Here is a 20,555-nt window from a genome sequence, read left to right on the forward strand (position 1 = left end):
GTGGTGATGAGATGACACACCGAGTGGCGACGCGCAGGCGCTTGAGTGGTGATGAGGTGACCAACCGAGTGGCGACGCGTAGGGCGCCCGAGTGGTGATGAGGTGACCAACCGATGGCGACACACGAGGCGGCCGAGTGGTGATGAGGTGACCGACCAATGGCGACGCGCGGGGCCGCCGAGTGGTGATGAGGTGACCAACCGATGGCGACGCACGGGGCGGCCGAGTGGTGATGAGGTGACCAACCGATGGCGACGGGCGGGGGTGGCCGAGTGGTGATGAGGTGACCAAACGCTGGGGACGCGCTGGGCGGCTCAGTGGTGATGAGGTGACCAACCGATGGCGACGCGCGGGGCGGCCGAGTGGTGATGAGGTGACCAACCGATGGCGACACGCGCGGCGGCCGAGTGGTGATGAGGTGACCAACCGCTGGCTACGCACGGGGCGGCCGAGTGGTGATGAGGTGACCAACCGATGGCGACGCGCGCGGCGGCCGAGTGGTGATGAGGTGACCAACCGATGGTGACGCGCGGGGCGGCCGAGTGTTGAGGAGGTGACCAACCGATGGCGACGCGCGGGGCGGTTGAGTGGTGATGAGGTGACCAACCGATGGCGACACGCGGGGCGGCCGAGTGGTGATGAGGTGACCAACCGATGATGACGCGGGGGGCGGCCGAGTGGTGATGAGGTGACCAACTGATGGCAACGCGCGGGGCGTCCGAGTGAAGTTGACGCGTCCCGCGGAGTGGCTACGCACGGGGCTTCCGAGTGGTGATAAGGCCACCAACCAAATGGTGACGCGTGGCGCGGCCGAGTGGTGATGAGATGAGACACCGAGTGGCGACGCGCGGGCGGCTGAGTGGTGATGAGGTGACCAACCGAGTGGCGACGCGCAGGGCGCCCGAGTGGTGATGAGGTGACCAACCGATGGCGACACGCGGGGCGGCCGAGTGGTGATGAGGTGGCCGACCAATGGCGATACGCGGGGCGGCCGAGTGGTGATGAGGTGACCCACCGATGGCGACGCGCGGGGCGGTCGAGTGGTGATGAGGTGACCAACCGACGGCGACGCGGGCGCGGCCGAGTGGTGATGAGGTGACCAACTTATGACGACGCGGGGGGCGGCCGAGTGGTGATGAGGTGACCAACCGATGGCGACGCGCGGAGCAGCCGAGTGGTGATTAGGTGACCAACCAAGTGGCGACGTGCGGGGCGGCCGAGTGGTGATGAGGTGAACTACAGATGCTGACGCGCGGGGTGGCCGAGTGATTGTGAGGTGACCAACCGATGGGGAAGCCCGAGGCGGCCGAGAGGTGATAAGGTGACCAACCGATGGCAATGCACGGGGAGGCCGATTGGTGATGAGGTCACCAACCGATGGCGACGCGTGGGGCGACCGAGTGGTGATGAGGTGACCAGCCGATGGCGACGCGCGGGGTGGGCCAGTGCTGATGAGGTGACCACCCGATGGTGACGCGCGGGGCGGCCGAGTGGTGATGAGGGGACCAACCGATGGCGAAACGCAGGGCGGTCGAGTGGTGATGACGTGACCAACCGATGGTGACGCGCGGGGCAGCCAAGTGGTGATGAGGTGATCGACCAAGTGGCGACGCGTGGAGCGATCGATTGGTGATGAGGTGACCAACCAAGTTGCGACGCGCGGTGTGGCCGAGTGGTGATGAGGTGACCAACCGATGACGATGCACAGGGCGGCCGAGTGGTGATAAGGTGACCAACCGATGGCGAAGCGCGTGGCGGCCGAGTGGTGATGAGGTGACCAACCGATGGCGACACGCGGGGCGGCCGAGTGGTGATGAGTTGACCAACAGATGGCGAGCGCGGGGCGGCCGAGTGGTGATGAGGTTACCAACCAAGTGGCGAGGCACAGGGTGGCCGAGTGGTGATGAGGTGACCAACCCAGTGGCGACGCGCGGGGCGGCCGAGTGGCGATGAGGTGACCAACCGATGGCGACGCGCGTGACGGCCGAGTGTTTTTGAGGTGACCAACAGATGGCGACGTGCGTGGCGGCCCAGTGGTTATGAGGTGACCAACCGATGGCGAAGCGCGGGGCGGCCGAGTGGTGATGAGGTGACCAACCGATGGCAACGCACGGGGCAGTCGAGTGGTGATGAGGTGACCAACCACATCGCGAGGCGCGGGGCGGCCGAGTGATGATGAGGTGACCAACGGATGGCGACGAGCGGGGCGGCCGAGTGGTGATGAGGTGACTAACTGATGACGACGCGAGGGGCGGCCGAGTGTAGCGACGAGCTCGTTGTAGTGTGGTTGCGACGCAAAAAGGCCGGCGTGACAACTAGGTCTGAGTAGGAATGAAGATGGCGCGCAGAGCGTCTTTGTGATTATAGAACTTGTCAAAGTGCCAGATCGAATGCAGTTTTTGATGTGAAGGATCTGACTGGTGATGAAGTACTCGACCACTCAGGAGAGTGTCATTCCAAATGAGATGCAGCTCCGGAGTGCGGCGTAGGCCCTGAGCATACTACAGGCTTCGACAACGGACATGTCGGAATGCGAGAAATATAGTTTTGAATGGATGATTTGCAATTCATCGAGTCGGACTCCGGTAAAGATGAGGAGAAGCTTCCGAGTGATGCTCGAAAGAGGATTTCACGGAGGGGTTGGCCGGATGTGTTTGAAGTCAACAGAGCGACAAGGTCGGTATTGTGGTGCGCTGTGACTGGTACAGTGGCCGCGTCCGAGCAGCGATGAAGTTGGCAGATAGGGTCGTCGAGTGATCGCGTAACTTGCGTAAAAAATGGCACAAGCCAACAAAATAATTTCTCAAGGAAATTTGATGTGTGCTGATATGATTTGTGTGAATAACACCCATAGACACCCGCTGGGAGTGCAAGGGGCTTGTTGGTTAACCAGCAAGGGTCTGAAAGAGCGAAGCATCCGTTCAAACTTGTCGAAGTGGTGGATCCGACTGAACTCATTGGAATACTGGCTCCAATAAAATGGAAGTGTAGTGTTTCGACTGAGTTGCAGCCCCGGAGGACCGATGCAAACTCGAAATGAAGAATGACGCATGGTGTTCGTGAATGATGTATGCGAAAAAATGGAAGTTGGAACCGGGAGTCAAATAACCAGTACTAAGCAAGTATGTGAAAATAAGCAGTCGAGCATAGAGGTAGCCTCGATGGCGTGGCCTCCGAGAGAACGTGATACTCGGGAAGACGAAAATAACACAATGTAAAATGACTAAACTGTTTGAAGGCACGTGAGGGGCCAAGTGGTGATGAGGCGCCAACCGATTGGCGACGTGCGGGGCGGTCGAGTTGTGATGAGGCGACCAACCGAATGGCGACACGTGGGGCAGCCGAGTGGTGATGAGGTGACCAACCGATGGCGACGCGCGGGGCGGCCGAGTGGTGATGAGGTGACCAACTGATGACGACGCGGGGGGCGGCCGAGTGGTGATGAGGTGACCAACCGATGGCGAAGTGCGGGGCGGCCGAGTGGTGATGAGGTGACCAACCAAGTGGCAACGTGCGGGGCGGCCGAGTGGTGATGAGGTGACCAACCGATGATGACACAGGGGGCGGCCGAGTGGTGATGAGGTGACCAACCGATGGCGACGTGCGGGGCAGCCGAGTGGTGATGACGTGACCAACCGATGACGACACAGGGGGCGGCCGAGTGGTGATGAGGTGACCAACCGATGGCGACGCGTGGCGCGGGCGAGTGGTGATGAGGTGACCAACCAAGTCGGGACGGGCGGGGCGGCCGAATGTTGATGAGGTGACCAACCGATGGTGACGCGCGGGGCGGCCGACTGGTGATGAGGTGACCAACAGATGGCGACGTGCGGGGCGGCCGAGTGGTGATGAGGTGACCAACCGATGGCGACCCGCGGGGGCGGCCGAGTGGAGATGAGGTGACCAACCACTTGGGACGCACGGGGCAGCACAGTGGCGATGATGTGACCAACCAAGTGGCGACACGTGGGGCGGGCGAGTGGTAATGAGGTGACCAACCGATGGCGACGCGAGGGGCGGTCGAGTGGTGATGAGGTGACCAACCGATGGCGACGCGCGGGGCGGGCGAGTGGTGATGAGGTGACCAACTTATGACAATGCGGGGGCGACCGAGTGGTGATGACGCGACCAACCGATGGCGATGCGCGGAGCAGCCGAGTGGTGATGAGGTGGCCAACCAAGTGGCGACGGGCGGGGCGGCCGAGTGATTATAAGGTGACCAAATGATGGCGAAGCCCGGGGCGGCCGAGAGGTGATAAGGTGACCAACCGATGGCGAAGCACGGGGAGGCCGAGTGGTGATGAGGTGACCAACCGATGGCGACGCGTGGGGCGGCCGAGTGGTGATGAGGTGACCAACCGATGGCGACGCGCGGGGCGGCCGAGTGGTGATGAGGTGACCAACCGCTGGGGACGCGCGGGGCGGCTCATTGGTGATGAGGTGACCAACCAAGTGGCGACACGCAGGGCGGGCGAGTGGTGATGAGGTGACCAACCGATGGCGACACGCGGGGGGGACGAGTGGTGATGAGTTGACCAACCCAGTGGCGACGCGCGGGGCGGCCGAGTGGTGATGAGGTGACCAACCGATGGGGACGCGCGTGGCGGCCGAGTGGTTTTGAGGTGACCAACCGATGGGGACGCGCGTGGCGGCCGAGTGGTTTTGAGGTGACCAACAGATGGCGACGCGCGTGGCGGCCAAGTGGTTATGAGGTGACCAACCGATGGCGAAGCGGGGGCGGACGAGTGGTGATGAGGTGACCAACTGATGGCGACGCGCGGGGCGTCCGAGTGAAGTTGACGCGTCCCGCGGAGTGGCTACGCACGGGGCTTCCGAGTGGTGATAAGGTGACCAACCAAATGGTGACGCGTGGCGCGGCCGAGTGGTGATGAGATGACACACCGAGTGGCGACGCGCAGGCGCTTGAGTGGTGATGAGGTGACCAACCGAGTGGCGACGCGTAGGGCGCCCGAGTGGTGATGAGGTGACCAACCGATGGCGACACACGAGGCGGCCGAGTGGTGATGAGGTGACCGACCAATGGCGACGCGCGGGGCGGCCGAGTGGTGATGAGGTGACCAACCGATGGCGACGCACGGGGCGGCCGAGTGGTGATGAGGTGACCAACCGATGGCGACGGGCGGGGTGGCCGAGTGGTGATGAGGTGACCAAACGCTGGGGACGCGCTGGGCGGCTCAGTGGTGATGAGGTGACCAACCGATGGCGACGCGCGGGGCGGCCGAGTGGTGATGAGGTGACCAACCGATGGCGACACGCGCGGCGGCCGAGTGGTGATGAGGTGACCAACCGCTGGCTACGCGCGGGGCGGCCGAGTGGTGATGAGGTGACCAACCGATGGCGACGCGCGCGGCGGCCGAGTGGTGATGAGGTGACCAACCGATGGTGACGCGCGGGGCGGCCGAGTGTTGAGGAGGTGACCAACCGATGGCGACGCGCGGCGCGGTTGAGTGGTGATGAGGTGACCAACCGATGGCGAGACGCGGGGCGGCCGAGTGGTGATGAGGTGACCAACCGATGATGACGCGGGGGGCGGCCGAGTGGTGATGTGGTGACCAACTGATGGCAACGCGCGGGGCGTCCGAGTGAAGTTGACGCGTCCCGCGGAGTGGCTACGCACGGGGCTTCCGAGTGGTGATAAGGCCACCAACCAAATGGTGACGCGTGGCGCGGCCGAGTGGTGATGAGATGAGACACCGAGTGGCGACGCGCGGGCGGCTGAGTGGTGATGAGGTGACCAACCGAGTGGCGACGCGCAGGGCTCCCGAGTGGTGATGAGGTGACCAACCGATGGCGACACGCGGGGCGGCCGAGTGGTGATGAGGTGGCCGACCAATGGCGATACGCGGGGCGGCCGAGTGGTGATGAGGTGACCCACCGATGGCGACGCGCGGGGCGGTCGAGTGGTGATGAGGTGACCAACCGACGACGACGCGGGCGCGGCCGAGTGGTGATGAGGTGACCAACTTATGACGACGCGGGGGGCGGCCGAGTGGTGATGAGGTGACCAACCGATGGCGACGCGCGGAGCAGCCGAGTGGTGATTAGGTGACCAACCAAGTGGCGACGTGCGGGGCGGCCGAGTGGTGATGATGTGAACTACAGATGCTGACGCGCGGGGTGGCCGAGTGATTATGAGGTGACCAACCGATAGGGAAGCCCGAGGCGGCCGAGAGGTGATAAGGTGACCAACCGATGGCAATGCACGGGGAGGCCGATTGGTGATGAGGTCACCAACCGATGGCGACGCGTGGGGCGACCGAGTGGTGATGAGGTGACCAGCCGATGGCGACGCGCGGGGTGGGCCAGTGCTGATGAGGTGACCACCCGATGGTGACGCGCGGGGCGGCCGAGTGGTGATGAGGGGACCAACCGATGGCGAAACGCAGGGCAGTCGAGTGGTGATGACGTGACCAACCGATGGTGACGCGCGGGGCAGCCAAGTGGTGATGAGGTGATCGACCAAGTGGCGACGCGTGGAGCGATCGATTGGTGATGAGGTGACCAACCAAGTTGCGACGCGAGGTGTGGCCGAGTGGTGATGAGGTGACCAACCGATGACGATGCACAGGGCGGCCGAGTGGTGATAAGGTGACCAACCGATGGCGAAGCGCGTGGCGGCCGAGTGGTGATGAGGTGACCAACCGATGGCGACACGCGGGGCGGCCGAGTGGTGATGAGTTGACCAACAGATGGCGAGCGCGGGGCGGCCGAGTGGTGATGAGGTTACCAACCAAGTGGCGAGGCACAGGGTGGCCGAGTGGTGATGAGGTGACCAACCCAGTGGCGACGCGCGGGGCGGCCGAGTGGCGATGAGGTGACCAACCGATGGCGACGCGCGTGACGGCCGAGTGTTTTTGAGGTGACCAACAGATGGCGACGTGCGTGGCGGCCAAGTGGTTATGAGGTGACCAACCGATGGCGAAGCGCGGGGCGGCCGAGTGGTGATGAGGTGACCAACCGATGGCAACGCACGGGGCAGTCGAGTGGTGATGAGGTGACCAACCACATCGCGAGGCGCGGGGCGGCCGAGTGATGATGAGGTGACCAACGGATGGCGACGAGCGGGGCGGCCGAGTGGTGATGAGGTGACCAACTGATGACGACGCGAGGGGCGGCCGAGTGTAGCGACGAGCTCGTTGTAGTGTGGTTGCGACGCAAAAAGGCCGGCGTGACAACTGGGTCTGAGTAGGAATGAAGATGGCGCGCAGAGCGTCTTTGTGATTATAGAACTTGTCAAAGTGCCAGATCGAATGCAGTTTTTGATGTGAAGGATCTGACTGGTGATGAAGTACTCGACCACTCAGGAGAGTGTCATTCCAAATGAGATGCAGCTCCTGAGTGCGGCGTAGGCCCTGAGCATACTACAGGCTTCGACAACGGACATGTCGGAATGCGAGAAATATAGTTTTGAATGGATGATTTGCAATTCATCGAGTCGGACTCCGGTAAAGATGAGGAGAAGCTTCCGACTGATGCTCGAAAGAGGATTTCATGGAGGGGTTGGCCGGATGTGTTTGAAGTCAACAGAGCAACAAGGTCGGTATTGTGGTGCGCTGTGACTGGTACAGTGGCCGCGTCCGAGCAGCGATGAAGTTGGCAGATAGGGTCGTCGAGTGATCGCGTAACTTGCGTAAAAAATGGCACAAGCCAACAAAATAATTTCTCAAGGAAATTTGATGTGTGCTGATATGATTTGTGTGAATAACACCCATAGACACCCGCTGGGAGTGCAAGGGGCTTGTTGGTTAACCAGCAAGGGTCTGAAAGAGCGAAGCATCCGTTCAAACTTGTCGAAGTGGTGGATCCGACTGAACTCATTGGAATACTGGCTCCAATAAAATGGAAGTGTAGTGTTTCGACTGAGTTGAAGCCCCGGAGGACCGATGCAAACTCGAAATGAAGAATGACGCATGGTGTTCGTGAATGATGTATGCGAAAAAATGGAAGTTGGAACCGGGAGTCAAATAACCAGTACTAAGCAAGTATGTGAAAATAAGCAGTCGAGCATAGAGGTAGCCTCGATGGCGTGGCCTCCGAGAGAACGTGATACTCGGGAAGACGAAAATAACACAATGTAAAATGACTAAACTGTTTGAAGGCACGTGAGGGGCCAAGTGGTGATGAGGCGCCAACCGATTGGCGACGTGCGGGGCGGTCGAGTTGTGATGAGGCGACCAACCGAATGGCGACACGTGGGGCAGCCGAGTGGTGATGAGGTGACCAACCGATGGTGACGCGCGGGGCGGCCGAGTGGTGATGAGGTGACCAACTGATGACGACGCGGGGGGCGGCCGAGTGGTGATGAGGTGACCAACCGATGGCGAAGTGCGGGGCGGCCGAGTGGTGATGAGGTGACCAACCAAGTGGCGACGTGCGGGGCGGCCGAGTGGTGATGAGGTGACCAACCGATGATGACACCAGGGGCGGCCGAGTGGTGATGAGGTGACCAACCGATGGCGACGTGCGGGGCAGCCGAGTGGTGATGACGTGACCAACCGATGACGACACAGGGGGCGGCCGAGTGGTGATGAGGTGACCAACCGATGGCGACGCGTGGCGCGGGCGAGTGGTGATGAGGTGACCAACCAAGTCGGGACGGGCGGGGCGGCCGAATGGTGATGAGGTGACCAACCGATGGTGACGCGCGGGGCGGCCGAGTGGTGATGAGGTGACCAACAGATGGCGACGTGCGGGGCGGCCGAGTGGTGATGAGGTGACCAACCGATGGCGACCCGCGGGGGCGGCCGAGTGGAGATGAGGTGACCAACCACTTGGGACGCACGGGGCAGCACAGTGGCGATGATGTGACCAACCAAGTGGCGACACGTGGGGCGGGCGAGTGGTAATGAGGTGACCAACCGATGGCGACGCGAGGGGCGGTCGAGTGGTGATGAGGTGACCAACCGATGGCGACGCGCGGGGCGGGCGAGTGGTGATGAGGTGACCAACTTATGACAATGCGGGGGCGGCCGAGTGGTGATGACGTGACCAACCGATGGCGATGCGCGGAGCAGCCGAGTGGTGATGAGGTGGCCAACCAAGTGGCGACGGGCGGGGCGGCCGAGTGATTATAAGGTGACCAAATGATGGCGAAGCCCGGGGCGGCCGAGAGGTGATAAGGTGACCAACCGATGGGGAAGCACGGGGAGGCCGAGTGGTGATGAGGTGACCAACTGATGGCGACACGCGGGGCGGCCGAGTGGTGATGAGGTGACCGACCAATGGCGACGCGCGGGGCGGCCGAGTGGTGATGAGGTGACCAACCGCTGGGGACGCGCGGGGCGGCTCATTGGTGATGAGGTGACCAACCAAGTGGCGACACGCAGGGCGGGCGAGTGGTGATGAGGTGACCAACCGATGGCGACACGCGGGGGGGACGAGTGGTGATGAGTTGACCAACCCAGTGGCGACGCGCGGGGCGGCCGAGTGGTGATGAGGTGACCAACCGATGGGGACGCGCGTGGCGGCCGAGTGGTTTTGAGGTGACCAACCGCTGGGGACGCGCGTGGCAGCCGAGTGGTTTTGAGGTGACCAACAGATGGCGACGCGCGTGGCGGCCAAGTGGTTATGAGGTGACCAACCGATGGCGAAGCGGGGGCGGACGAGTGGTGATGAGGTGACCAACTGATGGCGACGCGCGGGGCGTCCGAGTGAAGTTGACGCGTCCCGCGGAGTGGCTACGCACGGGGCTTCCGAGTGGTGATAAGGTGACCAACCAAATGGTGACGCGTGGCGCGGCCGAGTGGTGATGAGATGACACACCGAGTGGCGACGCGCAGGCGCTTGAGTGGTGATGAGGTGACCAACCGAGTGGCGACGCGTAGGGCGCCCGAGTGGTGATGAGGTGACCAACCGATGGCGACACACGAGGCGGCCGAGTGGTGATGAGGTGACCGACCAATGGCGACACGCGGGGCGGCCGAGTGGTGATGAGGTGACCAACCGATGGCGACGCACGGGGCGGCCGAGTGGTGATGAGGTGACCAACCGATGGCGACGGGCGGGGGTGGCCGAGTGGTGATGAGGTGACCAAATGCTGGGGACGCGCTGGGCGGCTCAGTGGTGATGAGGTGACCAACCGATGGCGACGCGCGGGGCGGCCGAGTGGTGATGAGGTGACCAACCGATGGCGACACGCGCGGCGGCCGAGTGGTGATGAGGTGACCAACCGCTGGCTACGCGCGGGGCGGCCGAGTGGTGATGAGTTGACCAACCGATGGCGACGCGCGCGGCGGCCGAGTGGTGATGAGGTGACCAACCGATGGTGACGCGCGGGGCGGCCGAGTGTTGAGGAGGTGACCAACCGATGGCGACGCGCGGGGCGGTTGAGTGGTGATGAGGTGACCAACCGATGGCGACACGCGGGGCGGCCGAGTGGTGATGAGGTGACCAACCGATGATGACGCGGGGGGCGGCCGAGTGGTGATGAGGTGACCAACTGATGGCAACGCGCGGGGCGTCCGAGTGAAGTTGACGCGTCCCGCGGAGTGGCTACGCACGGGGCTTCCGAGTGGTGATAAGGCCACCAACCAAATGGTGACGCGTGGCGCGGCTGAGTGGTGATGAGATGAGACACTGAGTGGCGACGCGCGGGCGGCTGAGTGGTGATGAGGTGACCAACCGAGTGGCGACGCGCAGGGCTCCCGAGTGGTGATGAGGTGACCAACCGATGGCGACACGCGGGGCGGCCGAGTGGTGATGAGGTGGCCGACCAATGGCGATACGCGGGGCGGCCAAGTGGTGATGAGGTGACCCACCGATGGCGACGCGCGGGGCGGTCGAGTGGTGATGAGGTGACCAACCGACGGCGACGCGGGCGCGGCCGAGTGGTGATGAGGTGACCAACTTATGACGACGTGGGGGGCGGCCGAGTGGTGATGAGGTGACCAACCGATGGCGACGCGCGGAGCAGCCGAGTGGTGATTAGGTGACCAACCAAGTGGCGACGTGCGGGGCGGCCGAGTGGTGATGAGGTGAACTACAGATGCTGACGCGCGGGGTGGCCGAGTGATTATGAGGTGACCAACCGATGGGGAAGCCCGAGGCGGCCGAGAGGTGATAAGGTGACCAACCGATGGCAATGCACGGGGAGGCCGATTGGTGATGAGGTCACCAACCGATGGCGACGCGTGGGGCGACCGAGTGGTGATGAGGTGACCAGCCGATGGCGACGCGCGGGGTGGGCCAGTGCTGATGAGGTGACCACCCGATGGTGACGCGCGGGGCGGCCGAGTGGTGATGAGGGGACCAACCGATGGCGAAACGCAGGGCGGTCGAGTGGTGATGACGTGACCAACCGATGGTGACGCGCGGGGCAGCCAAGTGGTGATGAGGTGATCGACCAAGTGGCGACGCGTGGAGCGATCGATTGGTGATGAGGTGACCAACCAAGTTGCGACGCGCGGTGTGGCCGAGTGGTGATGAGGTGACCAACCGATGACGATGCACAGGGCGGCCGAGTGGTGATAAGGTGACCAACCGATGGCGAAGCGCGTGGCGGCCGAGTGGTGATGAGGTGACCAACCGATGGCGACACGCGGGGCGGCCGAGTGGTGATGAGTTGACCAACAGATGGCGAGCGCGGGGCGGCCGAGTGGTGATGAGGTTACCAACCAAGTGGCGAGGCACAGGGTGGCCGAGTGGTGATGAGGTGACCAACCCAGTGGCAACGCGCGGGGCGGCCGAGTGGCGATGAGGTGACCAACCGATGGCGACGCGCGTGACGGCCGAGTGTTTTTGAGGTGACCAACAGATGGCGACGTGCGTGGCGGCCCAGTGGTTATGAGGTGACCAACCGATGGCGAAGCGCGGGGCGGCCGAGTGGTGATGAGGTGACCAACCGATGGCAACGCACGGGGCAGTCGAGTGGTGATGAGGTGACCAACCACATCGCGAGGCGCGGGGCGGCCGAGTGATGATGAGGTGACCAACGGATGGCGACGAGCGGGGCGGCCGAGTGGTGATGAGGTGACCAACTGATGACGACGCGAGGGGCGGCCGAGTGTAGCGACGAGCTCGTTGTAGTGTGGTTGCGACGCAAAAATGCCGGCGTGACAACTGGGTCTGAGTAGGAATGAAGATGGCGCGCAGAGCGTCTTTGTGATTATAGAACTTGTCAAAGTGCCAGATGGAATGCAGTTTTTGATGTGAAGGATCTGACTGGTGATGAAGTACTCGACCACTCAGGAGAGTGTCATTCCAAATGAGATGCAGCTCCTGAGTGCGGCGTAGGCCCTGAGCATACTACAGGCTTCGACAACGGACATGTCGGAATGCGAGAAATATAGTTTTGAATGGATGATTTGCAATTCATCGAGTCGGACTCCGGTAAAGATGAGGAGAAGCTTCCGAGTGATGCTCGAAAGAGGATTTCACGGAGGGGTTGGCCGGATGTGTTTGAAGTCAACAGAGCGACAAGGTCGGTATTGTGGTGCGCTGTGACTGGTACAGTGGCCGCGTCCGAGCAGCGATGAAGTTGGCAGATAGGGTCGTCGAGTGATCGCGTAACTTGCGTAAAAAATGGCACAAGCCAACAAAATAATTTCTCAAGGAAATTTGATGTGTGCTGATATGATTTGTGTGAATAACACCCATAGACACCCGCTGGGAGTGCAAGGGGCTTGTTGGTTAACCAGCAAGGGTCTGAAAGAGCGAAGCATCCGTTCAAACTTGTCGAAGTGGTGGATCCGACTGAACTCATTGGAATACTGGCTCCAATAAAATGGAAGTGTAGTGTTTCGACTGAGTTGCAGCCCCGGAGGACCGATGCAAACTCGAAATGAAGAATGACGCATGGTGTTCGTGAATGATGTATGCGAAAAAATGGAAGTTGGAACCGGGAGTCAAATAACCAGTACTAAGCAAGTATGTGAAAATAAGCAGTCGAGCATAGAGGTAGCCTCGATGGCGTGGCCTCCGAGAGAACGTGATACTCGGGAAGACGAAAATAACACAATGTAAAATGACTAAACCGTTTGAAGGCACGTCAGGGGCCAAGTGGTGATGAGGCGCCAACCGATTGGCGACGTGCGGGGCGGTCGAGTGGTGATGAGGCGACCAACCGAATGGCGACACGTGGGGCAGCCGAGTGGTGATGAGGTGACCAACCGATGGCGACGCGCGGGGCGGCCGAGTGGTGATGAGGTGACCAACTGATGATGACGCGGGGGGCGGCCGAGTGGTGATGAGGTGACCAACCGATGGCGAAGTGCGGGGCGGCCGAGTGGTGATGAGGTGACCAACCAAGTGGCGACGTGTGGGGCGGCCGAGTGGTGATGAGGTGACCAACCGATGATGACACAGGGGGCGGCCGAGTGGTGATGAGGTGACCAACCGATGGCGACGTGCGGGGCAGCCGAGTGGTGATGACGTGACCAACCGATGACGACACAGGGGGCGGCCGAGTGGTGATGAGGTGACCAACCGATGGCGACGCGTGGCGCGGGCGAGTGGTGATGAGGTGACCAACCAAGTCGGGACGGGCGGGGCGGCCGAATGGTGATGAGGTGACCAACCGATGGTGACGCGCGGGGCGGCCGAGTGGTGATGAGGTGACCAACAGATGGCGACGTGCGGGGCGGCCGAGTGGTGATGAGGTGACCAACCGATGGCGACCCGCGGGGGCGGCTGAGTGGAGATGAGGTGACCAACCACTTGGGACGCACGGGGCAGCACAGTGGCGATGATGTGACCAACCAAGTGGCGACACGTGGGGCGGGCGAGTGGTAATGAGGTGACCAACCGATGGCGACGCGAGGGGCGGTCGAGTGGTGATGAGGTGACCAACCGATGGCGACGCGCGGGGCGGGCGAGTGGTGATGAGGTGACCAACTTATGACAATGCGGGGGCGGCCGAGTGGTGATGACGTGACCAACCGATGGCGATGCGCGGAGCAGCCGAGTGGTGATGAGGTGACCAACCAAGTGGCGACGGGCGGGGCGGCCGAGTGATTATAAGGTGACCAAATGATAGTGAAGCCCGGGGCGGCCGAGAGGTGATAAGGTGACCAACCGATGGCGAAGCACGGGGAGGCCGAGTGGTGATGAGGTGACCAACGGATGGCGACGCGTGGGGCGGCCGAGTGGTGATGAGGTGACCAACCGATGGCGACGCGCGGGGCGGCCGAGTGGTGATGAGGTGACCAACCGCTGGGGACGCGCGGGGCGGCTCATTGGTGATGAGGTGACCAACCAAGTGGCGACACGCAGGGCGGGCGAGTGGTGATGAGGTGACCAACCGATGGCGACGCGCGGGGCAGACGAGTGGTGATGAGGTGACCAACCGTTGGCGACACGCGGGGCGCCCAGTGGGGATGAGGTGACCAACCGATGACGACGCGGGGGGCGGCCGAGTGGTGATGAGGTGAACAACCAATGGCGACGCGCGGGGCGGGCGAGTGGTGATGAGGTGACCAACCAAGTGTCGATGCGCGGGGCGGCCGAGTGGTGATGAGGTGACCTACCGATGGCGACGCACGGGGCGGCCGAGTGATTGTGAGGAGACCAACCGATGGCGAAGCCCAGGGCGTCCGAGAGGTGATGAGGTGACCAACCGATGGCGACGCACGGGGAGGCCAATTGGTGATGAGGTGACCAACCGATGGCGACGCGTTGGGCGGCCAAGTGGTGATGAGGTGACCAACCGATGGCGACGCCCTGGGCGGCCCAATGGTGATGAGGTGACCAACCGATGACGACGCGCGGGGCGGCCGAGTGGTGATGAGGGGACCAACCGATGGCGACACGCGGGGCCGCCGAGTGGTGATGAGGTGACCAACCGATGGTGAAGCGCGGGGCGGCCGAAGGGTGACGAGGTGACCAACCGATGTCGAAGTGTGGGGCGGCCGAGTGGTGATGAGGCGACCAACTGATGGCGATGCGCGGGGAGGCCGAATGGTGATGAGGGGACCAACCGATGTTGACGCGCGGGGCGGCCGAGTGGTGATGAGGTGACCAACAGATGGCGACGCGCGGGGCGGCCGAGTGGTGATGAGGTGACCAACCGATGGCGACCCGCGGGGGCGGCCGAGTGGAGATGAGGTGACCAACCACTTGGGACGCACGGGGCGGCTCAGTGGCGATGAGGTGACCAACCAAGTGGCGACACGTGGGGCGGGCGAGTGGTAATGAGGTGACCAACTAATGGCGACGCGAGGGGCGGTCGAGTGGTGATGAGGTGACCAACCGATGGCGACGCGAGGGGCGGTCGATTGGTGATGAGGTGACCAACCGATGGCGACGCGCGGAGCAGCCGAGTGGTGATGAGGTGACCAACCAAGTGGCGACGGGCGGGGCGGCCGAGTGATTATGAGGTGACCAAATGATGGCGAAGCCCGGGGCGGCCGAGAGGTGATAAGGTGACCAACCGATGGCGAAGCACGGGGAGGCCGAGTGGTGATGAGGTGACCAACCGATGGTGACGCGTGGGGCGGCCGAGTGGTGATGAGGTGACCAACCGATGGCGACGCGCGGGGCGGCCGAGTGGTGATGAGGTGACCAACCGCTGGGGACGCGCGGGGCGGCCGAGTGGTGATGAGGTGACCAACCGATGACGACGCGGGGGGCGGCCGAGTGGTGATGAGGTGACCAACCAATGGCGACGCGCGGGGCGGCCGAGTGGTGATGAGGTGACCAACCAAGTGTCGATGCGCGGGGCGGCCGAGTGGTGATGAGGTGACCTACCGATGGCGACGCACGGGGCGGCCGAGTGATTGTGAGGAGACCACCCGATGGCGAAGCCCGGGGCGTCTGAGAGGTGATGAGGTGACCAACCGATGGCGACGCACGGGGAGGCCGAGTGGTGATGAGGTGACCAACCGATGGCGATGCGTTGGGCGGCCGAGTGGTGCTGAGGTGACCAACCGGTGGCGACGCCCTGGGCGGCCCAATGGTGATGAGGTGACCAACCGATGACGACGCGCGGGGCGGCCGAGTGGTGATGAGGGGACCAACCGATGGCGACGTGCGTGGCGGCCCAGTGGTTATGAGGTGACCAACCGATGGCGAAGTGCGGGGCGGCCGAGTGGTGATGAGGTGACCAACCGATGGCAACACACGGGGCAGTCGAGTGGTGATGAGGTGACAAACCACATTGCGAGGCGCGGGGCAGCCGAGTGATGATGAGGTGACCAACGGATGGCGACGCGCGGGGCGGCCGAGTGGTGATGAGGTGACCAACCGATGGCGACGCGCGGGGCGGTCGTGTGGTGATGAGGTGACCAACCATGGCGACGCGCGGGGCGGCCAAGTGGTGATGAGGTGACCAACTGATGGCGACGCGCGGGGCGGCCGAGTGGTGATGACGTGACCAACCAAGTGGCGACCCGCGGGCGGTCGAGTGGTGATTAGGTGACCAACCAAGTGGCGACGCGTGGGGCGTCCGTGTGAAGTAGACGCATCCTGCGGAGTGACGATGCACGGGGCGTCCGCGTGAAGTAGACGCGTCCCATGGAGTGACGATGCGCGGGCGACCAGGTGAAGTAAACTGTCCTGCGGAGTGATGATCGGCGAGACGTCCGGGTGAAGTAGACGTGTCCTGCGGAGTGATGAGGCGCGGGGCGTCCGAGTGAAGTAGACACGTTCCGTGGAGTGACGACGCGCGGGGCGTCCAAGTGAAGTTGACGCGTCCCGCGGAGTGGCTACGCACGGGGCTTCCGAGTGGTGATAAGGCGACCAACCAAATGGTGACGCGTGGCGCGGCCGAGTGGTGATGAGATGACACACCGAGTGGCGACGCGCAGGCACTTGAGTGCTGATGAGGTGACCAACCGAGTGGCGACGCGTAGGGCGCCCGAGTGGTGATGAGGTGACCAACCGATGGCGACAGACGAGGCGGCCGAGTGGTGATGAGGTGACCGACCAATGGCGACGCGCGGGGCGGCGAGTGGTGATGAGGTGACCCACCTATGGCGACGCGCGGGGCGGCCGAGTGGTGATGAGGTGACCAACCTATGGCCACGCGCGGGGGCGGCCGAGTGGTGATGAGGTGACCAACCATTGGCGACGCGCGGGGCGGCCGAGTGGTGATGAGGTGACCAACCGATGGCGACGCGCGGGACGACCGAGTGGTGATGAGGTGACCAACCGATTGCGACCTGAGGGGCGGCCGAGTGGTGATGAGGTGACCACCCGATGGCGACGCGCGGGACGGCTGAGTGGTGATGAGGTGACCAACCGATTGCGACGCGCGGGGCCGGCCGAGTGGTGATGAGGCGACCAACCGCTGGGGACGTGCTGGGCTGGTCATTGGTGATGAGGTGACCAACCAAGTGGCGACACGCGGGGCGGGCGAGTGGTGATGAGGTGACCAACCGATGGCGACCTGCGGGGCGGTCGAGTGGTGCTGAGGTGACCAACCGATGGCGACACGCGGGGCGGCCGGGTGGTGATGAGGTGACGAACCGATGACGACGCGTGGGGCGGCCGAGTGGTGATGAGGTGACCAACCCAGTGGCAACGCGCGGGGCGGCCGAGTGGCGATGAGGTGACCAACCGATGGCGACGCGCGTGACGGCCGAGTGTTTTTGAGGTGACCAACAGATGGCGACGTGCGTGGCGGCCCAGTGGTTATGAGGTGACCAACCGATGGCGAAGCGCGGGGCGGCCGAGTGGTGATGAGGTGACCAACCGATGGCAACGCACGGGGCAGTCGAGTGGTGATGAGGTGACCAACCACATCGCGAGGCGCGGGGCGGCCGAGTGATGATGAGGTGACCAACGGATGGCGACGAGCGGGGCGGCCGAGTGGTGATGAGGTGACCAACTGATGACGACGCGAGGGGCGGCCGAGTGTAGCGACGAGCTCGTTGTAGTGTGGTTGCGACGCAAAAATGCCGGCGTGACAACTGGGTCTGAGTAGGAATGAAGATGGCGCGCAGAGCGTCTTTGTGATTATAGAACTTGTCAAAGTGCCAGATGGAATGCAGTTTTTGATGTGAAGGATCTGACTGGTGATGAAGTACTCGACCACTCAGGAGAGTGTCATTCCAAATGAGATGCAGCTCCTGAGTGCGGCGTAGGCCCTGAGCATACTACAGGCTTCGACAACGGACATGTCGGAATGCGAGAAATATAGTTTTGAATGGATGATTTGCAATTCATCGAGTCGGACTCCGGTAAAGATGAGGAGAAGCTTCCGAGTGATGCTCGAAAGAGGATTTCACGGAGGGGTTGGCCGGATGTGTTTGAAGTCAACAGAGCGACAAGGTCGGTATTGTGGTGCGCTGTGACTGGTACAGTGGCCGCGTCCGAGCAGCGATGAAGTTGGCAGATAGGGTCGTCGAGTGATCGCGTAACTTGCGTAAAAAATGGCACAAGCCAACAAAATAATTTCTCAAGGAAATTTGATGTGTGCTGATATGATTTGTGTGAATAACACCCATAGACACCCGCTGGGAGTGCAAGGGGCTTGTTGGTTAACCAGCAAGGGTCTGAAAGAGCGAAGCATCCGTTCAAACTTGTCGAAGTGGTGGATCCGACTGAACTCATTGGAATACTGGCTCCAATAAAATGGAAGTGTAGTGTTTCGACTGAGTTGCAGCCCCGGAGGACCGATGCAAACTCGAAATGAAGAATGACGCATGGTGTTCGTGAATGATGTATGCGAAAAAATGGAAGTTGGAACCGGGAGTCAAATAACCAGTACTAAGCAAGTATGTGAAAATAAGCAGTCGAGCATAGAGGTAGCCTCGATGGCGTGGCCTCCGAGAGAACGTGATACTCGGGAAGACGAAAATAACACAATGTAAAATGACTAAACCGTTTGAAGGCACGTCAGGGGCCAAGTGGTGATGAGGCGCCAACCGATTGGCGACGTGCGGGGCGGTCGAGTGGTGATGAGGCGACCAACCGAATGGCGACACGTGGGGCAGCCGAGTGGTGATGAGGTGACCAACCGATGGCGACGCGCGGGGCGGCCGAGTGGTGATGAGGTGACCAACTGATGATGACGCGGGGGGCGGCCGAGTGGTGATGAGGTGACCAACCGATGGCGAAGTGCGGGGCGGCCGAGTGGTGATGAGGTGACCAACCAAGTGGCGACGTGTGGGGCGGCCGAGTGGTGATGAGGTGACCAACCGATGATGACACAGGGGGCGGCCGAGTGGTGATGAGGTGACCAACCGATGGCGACGTGCGGGGCAGCCGAGTGGTGATGACGTGACCAACCGATGACGACACAGGGGGCGGCCGAGTGGTGATGAGGTGACCAACCGATGGCGACGCGTGGCGCGGGCGAGTGGTGATGAGGTGACCAACCAAGTCGGGACGGGCGGGGCGGCCGAATGGTGATGAGGTGACCAACCGATGGTGACGCGCGGGGCGGCCGAGTGGTGATGAGGTGACCAACAGATGGCGACGTGCGGGGCGGCCGAGTGGTGATGAGGTGACCAACCGATGGCGACCCGCGGGGGCGGCTGAGTGGAGATGAGGTGACCAACCACTTGGGACGCACGGGGCAGCACAGTGGCGATGATGTGACCAACCAAGTGGCGACACGTGGGGCGGGCGAGTGGTAATGAGGTGACCAACCGATGGCGACGCGAGGGGCGGTCGAGTGGTGATGAGGTGACCAACCGATGGCGACGCGCGGGGCGGGCGAGTGGTGATGAGGTGACCAACTTATGACAATGCGGGGGCGGCCGAGTGGTGATGACGTGACCAACCGATGGCGATGCGCGGAGCAGCCGAGTGGTGATGAGGTGACCAACCAAGTGGCGACGGGCGGGGCGGCCGAGTGATTATAAGGTGACCAAATGATAGTGAAGCCCGGGGCGGCCGAGAGGTGATAAGGTGACCAACCGATGGCGAAGCACGGGGAGGCCGAGTGGTGATGAGGTGACCAACGGATGGCGACGCGTGGGGCGGCCGAGTGGTGATGAGGTGACCAACCGATGGCGACGCGCGGGGCGGCCGAGTGGTGATGAGGTGACCAACCGCTGGGGACGCGCGGGGCGGCTCATTGGTGATGAGGTGACCAACCAAGTGGCGACACGCAGGGCGGGCGAGTGGTGATGAGGTGACCAACCGATGGCGACGCGCGGGGCAGACGAGTGGTGATGAGGTGACCAACCGTTGGCGACACGCGGGGCGCCCAGTGGGGATGAGGTGACCAACCGATGACGACGCGGGGGGCGGCCGAGTGGTGATGAGGTGAACAACCAATGGCGACGCGCGGGGCGGGCGAGTGGTGATGAGGTGACCAACCAAGTGTCGATGCGCGGGGCGGCCGAGTGGTGATGAGGTGACCTACCGATGGCGACGCACGGGGCGGCCGAGTGATTGTGAGGAGACCAACCGATGGCGAAGCCCAGGGCGTCCGAGAGGTGATGAGGTGACCAACCGATGGCGACGCACGGGGAGGCCAATTGGTGATGAGGTGACCAACCGATGGCGACGCGTTGGGCGGCCAAGTGGTGATGAGGTGACCAACCGATGGCGACGCCCTGGGCGGCCCAATGGTGATGAGGTGACCAACCGATGACGACGCGCGGGGCGGCCGAGTGGTGATGAGGGGACCAACCGATGGCGACACGCGG

Source organism: Triticum urartu, chromosome 6A (assembly GCF_056163025.1).
Source record: "Triticum urartu cultivar PI428250 chromosome 6A, HENAU_Tu73, whole genome shotgun sequence".
Taxonomy (NCBI): Eukaryota; Viridiplantae; Streptophyta; class Magnoliopsida; order Poales; family Poaceae; genus Triticum; species Triticum urartu.